This window comes from Vicugna pacos, chromosome 1 (assembly GCF_048564905.1).
Source record: "Vicugna pacos chromosome 1, VicPac4, whole genome shotgun sequence".
Taxonomy (NCBI): Eukaryota; Metazoa; Chordata; class Mammalia; order Artiodactyla; family Camelidae; genus Vicugna; species Vicugna pacos.
In genome coordinates this window covers 118,854,013-118,860,944 of record NC_132987.1, presented here as the reverse complement: position 1 = coordinate 118,860,944, position 6,932 = coordinate 118,854,013, and the positions used below count along the sequence as shown (strand labels likewise).

At 49.9% G+C, this 6,932-nt stretch overlaps 1 long non-coding RNA gene across 1 annotated transcript; it reads right to left on the bottom strand.

Annotated features, from left to right (window-relative positions):
• Positions 1–254: 254 nt before the first annotated feature.
• Positions 255–6,310, bottom strand: LOC140698688 (uncharacterized). Its single transcript, XR_012076519.1, has 3 exons — positions 6,094–6,310; positions 2,637–2,890; positions 255–2,200 (listed from the first exon to the last, which is right to left on the bottom strand). It is a non-coding gene; the product is annotated as an uncharacterized lncRNA (long non-coding RNA).
• Between the last annotated feature and the right edge of the window lie 622 nt (positions 6,311–6,932).

The following is a 6,932-nucleotide window of genomic DNA, read 5'->3' as shown; positions in this document are numbered from 1 at the left end:
GTTCCCACAGGAGACACCCTGACTCGGCGGGGAGGTGGGGTTTCCCGGCTCTTGGGTCCTTAGCTAGAGTCCCCTGGAAAGGACTGTTTATTTATCTATTTTTTTTTTATGGAATGAAAGATTCTTTAAATTCTGTAGAGCTTTCCAGATTTCAAAAGTTTCACACATATGATTTGATATATTCCCACAGTAGCCCCCCTTTTCTCCTCCCCTACCTCTGTCTTGCCCCTCCCCTCGCCTCTCCCTGCTGCTAAGCACTGGGTTGTTCTCTAGGTCTGAGAGTCTGCTTCTTTCTTGTTATGTTCACTAGTTTGTTGCAGCTTTTAGGTTCCATACGTAAGGGGTCTCATACAGTGTTTGTTTTTCTCTATCTTTTTTCACTTAGCTTCCTGCCCTTCAAGTCCATCCATGTTGCCACAAATGGCAAAATTTCATTCTTCTTTATGGCTGAGTCGCATTTGGACCACGATGCTTTGTTGCCTCAGTCCCCTCAAGGGACCCTTGAATTCTCCACAAGGGGCCCCATCTTATCCCCTTTTCGGGGACCGTCCTTGAGCCCTCACCCTGGTGTCTTTGCTTCCCAAGCAATGATTGTTTCAGAAGAACACAGCAGCCCACAGACCCACTTCCATGCCTAAAAGAAACAGCACTGGAATAGCTCCTCCCCCCCCCCACCACCCGGCCACGGCATCCACTGAATCTGATAAAGAGGCCTTTACAGACACTCGTTCTAGCCGCGGACCCCATGCTGCGTTTCATATGCAAGCCTTCTGTGCTCTGCTTAATGTCCTCGGAGAAACCTCATAACAAATTAATGTTTATGGGGGCCCATTAATCTTCAAAGCATTTCACTGACTTTAGTCAATCCTGATGACCCCCTTGTTCAGGCAATAATGAGCCTTTCTGGTCTCGTATTCTTTTCCCTTCTAAGACTACATTTTTGTAGATGGAAGAAAAAACAAACACGGAGAAATGAAATGCTCTGTGTGACCCCTGCCTCAGAGCTGGGGTCAGGTTTGGGTGGGCGGTGTTCCAGGCTCCTGCTTCCATGCTCTGGTCAATCAAGGCCTCCCCTCAAAGTGTGCCTGCTCCCCAGTGAGGAGCTCAAAGCCACTTTTGATTCCTGAAGACTTTGACCGACAAGCCAGTTTTCATTCAACACACACACACAGATATGTGTGCAAGCACACACGTGCACACACACTCGGGTTGGCAAGCACCCTCTCAAACTGGCAAAGAGGTGGGGGACGGAGGTGGGAAGAGCCCTGTTTCAGTTGATTGGGCGTTTACCGGCTTCTAGGTAAAGCAATCCCGTGGGAGGAACTGGATTGGCTACCCTCTCTCCACAAGGCTGCTCCCTCCTCCGTGGAGGTCGGGCGAACACAGAGCCAGGCTGCGTTTGGAGAGCCTTATACTTCTGGTTTACCAAAGTGTGATTCCCACCAACATTTTGGTGAGTTCCTTGTGGACAGAGCCCTTGTAGCTGAAGGGGACTCTGGGGGGTATGGGGGCCGCATTCTGTCTTCGTGGCTCTGGTCCCCTGTGTGGACCAGTGGTCCCGCTCCTGGGTTCCTGCTCCTTGACTCCAGCTCTTCGATTGGAGCATGTCTTTCACTGGCAGGGCTCTCACCTGATGGATCTTTCTCCAGTGCTGCAGAAAAGCCAATGAAATAGTGGTTTTCAGTTTTTTCAGTAGATTTGGGAGAAAGAAGTTAAGATGAATAATGAGCAACAAAAGTCCTTGCAGACGCAGCCTGATGCAAAAGACTCCCTAGAAAACGCAGAGTGGGCAGGTGACCCAATGACTGTGCATTTTTGCTCCACAGAAATACTCCGGAGAAAGGGCTAGACTGACTCCCAAGGCATCGGCCAGAAAGTGAAGGTGGAGCGTCTGGAGAAGAACCACCGTCTGGAGAAGAACCACCATCTGGAGAAGAACCACCGCCTGGACCTGCCGATGCCCCTCCTTCTGAGCCTCGGTATGAGAGCTTTTTGGAGCAGGACGTGAAAGGGGTATGTGATCCTGATGCAAACAAACAAATCCCCAGCGGGGCAGATGCTAATCTCATACCCATTTTCTTGAGTTTTGCTTGCCCGCCACCAGCCCAGGGTTCAGACCGCAGTGACCGCCATGGCAGCAGGGGCTTCCGTGAAAAGGCTGATCCACTCAGTCATTCAACAGCTTCGTCTGCCCAGGCTCCTGGGGAGAGATGCTGATATGAATTTTCCAGCTAAGAGAAAGAAAAACCTTTCGCTTATTACTTATCACTTTAACCACTTCCTTTTTTAGTTAGAGGGACCAGTAATCCCGAGAGGAGAGCAATGGCTTAGAGGAGGTGTCAGGGGTCCTAGTAAGGTGCTCAGGTAAGGAGCACTCCAGTCCTGCTGCGGGTGGAGGAACCAGGCCCCAGCTTCCAGGCTCAGTAGGTAACCAACTGGGAGGACACTGTTTTCCCATCTCCAAGGACATCCATCCACTGAGAGCAAGACAAACTCACTTGCTCGGGGGACCGACTTCCATGTGTATTGCTGCCTGCATGTCTCATACTTTTCTGACCTCTAAATGCCCACTCAACCCACCCCCCCATCATCTCTTCCACCCACACACAACTTTGGACGCCTGGGGGTACCTGTACCTGCATCCACGGGCTTGGGCGCCTACAGTGTTCTTTGTACTTTGGGCAAAACAGTCAGACGTGATGCAACATTTCCCCAAGACCAGGGGTAGTAAGGGAGGGTCATCGGATTCCAAACTGCCAGTGATGATCAGGCGTAAACAAAACGGCCGCTGCTGGTCCAGAGGGAGGTAGGGCGGCACCTTTCCAGGTCCGTTCAGTGGTCAGTCCTCCGAGCTCAGAGAGAAAGCTGTGGAGCACAGGAGCGGTGTGACCTGAAGAAGGGACAGATAGGAATGTCAGGGATAGATTCCCTGGAAATTAGCAATCAGATTTTAGGGCAGTGGTTTTAGAATTACACGCTCTCTCATAGTTAAAAAGCCTTATTTAAAAGAGACATTTCTATTCTCATTTTTAAGATGGGTCGGAAAGCGTGCGCGTGGAGGATTAGATCGCCAAAGCAGACCTGTGGTCGGGAGTGGACTTCGAACTATCCTGATCATCACTCCTGTGGGTTGATCCCAAATGTGTCCAGGGGAGCCTTCGATGGAGACCACGGAGGTAGAGACGGCAGGGAGGGAGGGTGAGGAGGGCGAAGGCGAGCTGGTCCTCCTCGGCCAAGAGGAAAGGCACGCCTTTGCCAGCTACTGACTCACCGAGCCCCTGGGAAACCATCTCCAGCTGCAGCAACTGTTTAGGGCAGGAGAGAGAAAGGACCCTCCCTCCCAGCCCTGCCAGACCAAGAATATCATTCCAACAGTGTTTGGAAAAGAAAAAAATGATTCAAGGACTGTCTTGGAGAGTCCTTGGAGAGAGTTGTCAGAGAAATTTGGCAATGAAAATTAGCTTTGAAAACCATGGCATGGGTTATTCTGAAACAATTTTATGTAAAACTGGAAAAGTCCAAGTGAGTTACTTATGTGGGGAATGATCTGCTACACGTTTTAAATTCCACGTGAGTCTCTGTTGCCACTCCTCACATCTTCAGCGCCCCTTCCCCCAGGCTACAGGGAAGCTGGAGAGAGGACCAAGGACAGGGCAGGGAATGATCACATGAACTTGTATCAATCATTGTGCCATGACTGGTGGGGATGGTGGCCTCATAAAATACAGGACACCCAGTACACTGAAATTTTATTATTTTAATAGTTTAAATATATCCCAAAATTTCTTGGGATATACTTATAGTAAAAAAATAATTCGTTGTTTATCTGAAATTCAAATCTAACTGTTTCTTGGCTAAATGTGGCCACCCTTCTGCAGAGACACTCTCTCAAACAGACTCAGCTGAGACATTATTCTCTTTCAGCCAAAAGCCCTAGTGTCTACATGTGAGTGTTTGTGAAAGCACAAAATGCCACCCTCTGTCACAGGGCCGTAGAGTGTGACATCTCTAGCAATGTGCAGCCGTGGTGATGACTTATGGGTAGGGTACCTCGGCAGAGAAGGAGCCTCCTTCATTTTCAGCTGCAGACAGAACAGTGCATCCATAAGAACAGCAGGAAGTAGGTCTCTATTCGCAGTCAATGAGGACCATCCACTCACGTGATCGCTGTGGGTGGAGTGGTGTCCCCCACAATGGAGTCCTACTTGGAAATGGGGTCTTAGCAGATATAATTAGTCATGATGAGGTCATTCACACTGGGTTAGGATGGGTCCTAGTCCAATATGACTGATGTCCTTTGAAGAAGAGAAATGACGCAGACACACAGGGGGATGCCATGTGACGACAGTGGCAGAGACGGGAGTGATGCGTCTACAAGCCAAGGCTTGTTGGCAGCACCAGAAGCTTAAACACAGGTGGGGAGCAGATTCTCACTCACAGCCCTTAGGAGGAACCAACCCTGCTGACACCTTGATCTTGAACTTCTAGCCTCTAAGCTGAGAGAGAATAAATTCCTGTTGTTTAAGCCAGCCAGTCTGTGGTGCTTTGTTATGGCAGCCCTGAGAACCTAACACAGGGACTGTCACTTGATTGCAGGCAAAAAACCAGAGTTCTCTGCAATTAATTTTGAGTCCTGAATTCAAGGAAGAGGTTATCCCACAACCAGCGGAGTGCGATGTGCAAAAATAGAGGTCCACTCGGATTAGCAAATCTGGACCCCAAAATAAGGAGAGGATCTGGCCAGCCCCAGGAGGGAGCTATTTCCTGGGCCCGCCGGGGGCTTGGTGACATCAGAAATACATTTCAGATAGTCTTAAGTCAGCGTGTGTATAGATGGAACCCTATTACATTATCTATTTACTGCACGGTAGATAATGCCTTCCCTGGTAAGGGTCAGACTCAAGTAATCTGGATTGTCATTATGAAGTTAAAATAATTGCCTGAGATGCTGTCGGCAAGGTGACTAGATCAGGAGACTCAAAAGGCCAATGCCGGTCTGACGTCTAGGTGAGAGAGCAGCTCCACCCCCTTGGAAAACATGCCTTTCACAATCCCTTCTGCTCGAGGATGGCACGTGCTCTCTTCCACCCCCACCTCCATCGATTGCTGTATATTCACAAAACATAAAGTGATTTTAATGTGATCTAATACACACTCAAATAGAAGAAGACAGATATGTCATCCATCGCTTCGGATAACGCACCGTCTCAGTCAGTCAGCTCTACTGCGTTCAGCTCGTCTGCAAGTGCTAGAGGTTTGAGTTTGAGGCCAAAGTCCTTGCATCAGACAGCAAGCACTTATTCATTGCCCGCTGGGCACTGATCCCAGGTGTCTCCAGGCTTAGATGCACCAGGTACACAGGTGTCTATACATTGGGTGTCACAGGGACTCTGGGTGACATTAACGGAAGGCTCGGTTGCTCTGACATGGGTTGCAATCAAGGGCTGGGGGTCTTTTAGACCTTTACTTACAGCAGGGGGTGGAACATCCCCGACCCTCTCCACCTCTAATCCTCAACTCTGAGGGAGACCCACCCCTTCCTTGTCTTGAGGTTTCAATTTGGCTGTTGTGGGTTCTTGCCCCTTCAGTTCTGCTCCTACCCTTTCCTTGGCTTTAATGCCCTTCCTTTTCCCCACATCTGTCTAAAAATGTGCACATCATTTCTTTTAAGAGCTCGCCTCTTCCAGGAAGCCTTCCGGGAATCACTCTTTTGCCCTCCATCCTCATTGTTTATATAATCCATCTAAATATACCATAATTGGGTTCATGGTGAGAACACTGCTTTGAAATGTCTGATTTCACTGAAACCCTTTTTAGTCTCTTTCCTGAGTCCTCAAATTTCACTCTATGCCCAATGCCTGCTCCTCCCTCCTCCCCTTCCAAGTGTGAGCTGGCACTTTTGGACCAGCCGCATGTGACATGAGTCCACACGTGCGCTTCTAAATAACCTTCGTGACATTCACGTGAGGTGGGGAGACAATAAAGAGAGAAAAAATCGCAGAGCCCACCTGGAGCTGCCACCCTGCTTACCACTCCGGGTTTTATCCTGTTTCCCCCATGATTAGATTGCTCCTGACGCAGCCAGCTACTTGCCTGTCCTGCCCATCAGGGGTCTCCAGCGCTGTCTGGGAACACACACGCCTCCCACCGCAGGACAGATGTTGCGTGCGGTTTCCTTCCCACGCAAACATCTGCTCCAGAGACGGCCACGCCAGCCAGCCGGCTCAGACTAGTAAGGGATGGATTCCTGGGTGAGGAGCTGGGTCCTGCCAAGTTCCTAGGCACAGGGCCTGGGCCTCTCAGACTGGGTGAACCGTCTTCCCTGACTGGCCGAGCCTCTGCGGCTGCATTTAAATCCTGCCCCCGCTCCCACTCCACCTCCTCCATCTGGGCTCCTGTGTTCCAGTGGCCTCCGGCTAAAATGGATGTAGGGGCCAAATGGCTCTTGCCGTGGACAGGAATATGCTGAGTAATTTTTATTTTGGGCAGCTACAGCTTTTTTCCCCCTTTTTTCTAATAGATGAATAAATGAATGATGTGCAGACTAGGATCTGGGAACGCAGACTAGGATCTGGGAATGGGGAGACTCACGCACATCGGGTGCACCCAGCTGTACTCATAAATGTCTCCAAGTGTTTACTAGGGAGCTTGTGGTCCTGACCCAGCCGCCTCCTGGTCCGAGAACCTTCCCTGTGGGCCTGCAGGAGGCCTGGCCCAGCCGGGGGCCGTGGGCGCAGCCTGCGGTGGCGGGTGATTTTTTTTTTAAAGCACATAATACTTTGCAGATGTTGGCAGTAACCAGCAAAGCCAGGGCAAAGTTCCAAATGCCAGACCACAAAAATATATCATGTTTACCGTCTGATTCCTGGAAATGAGACAGCGTCACAATAAAACAGTTCACAAGGATGCATATGTCTGCTCCCTTGAGACGG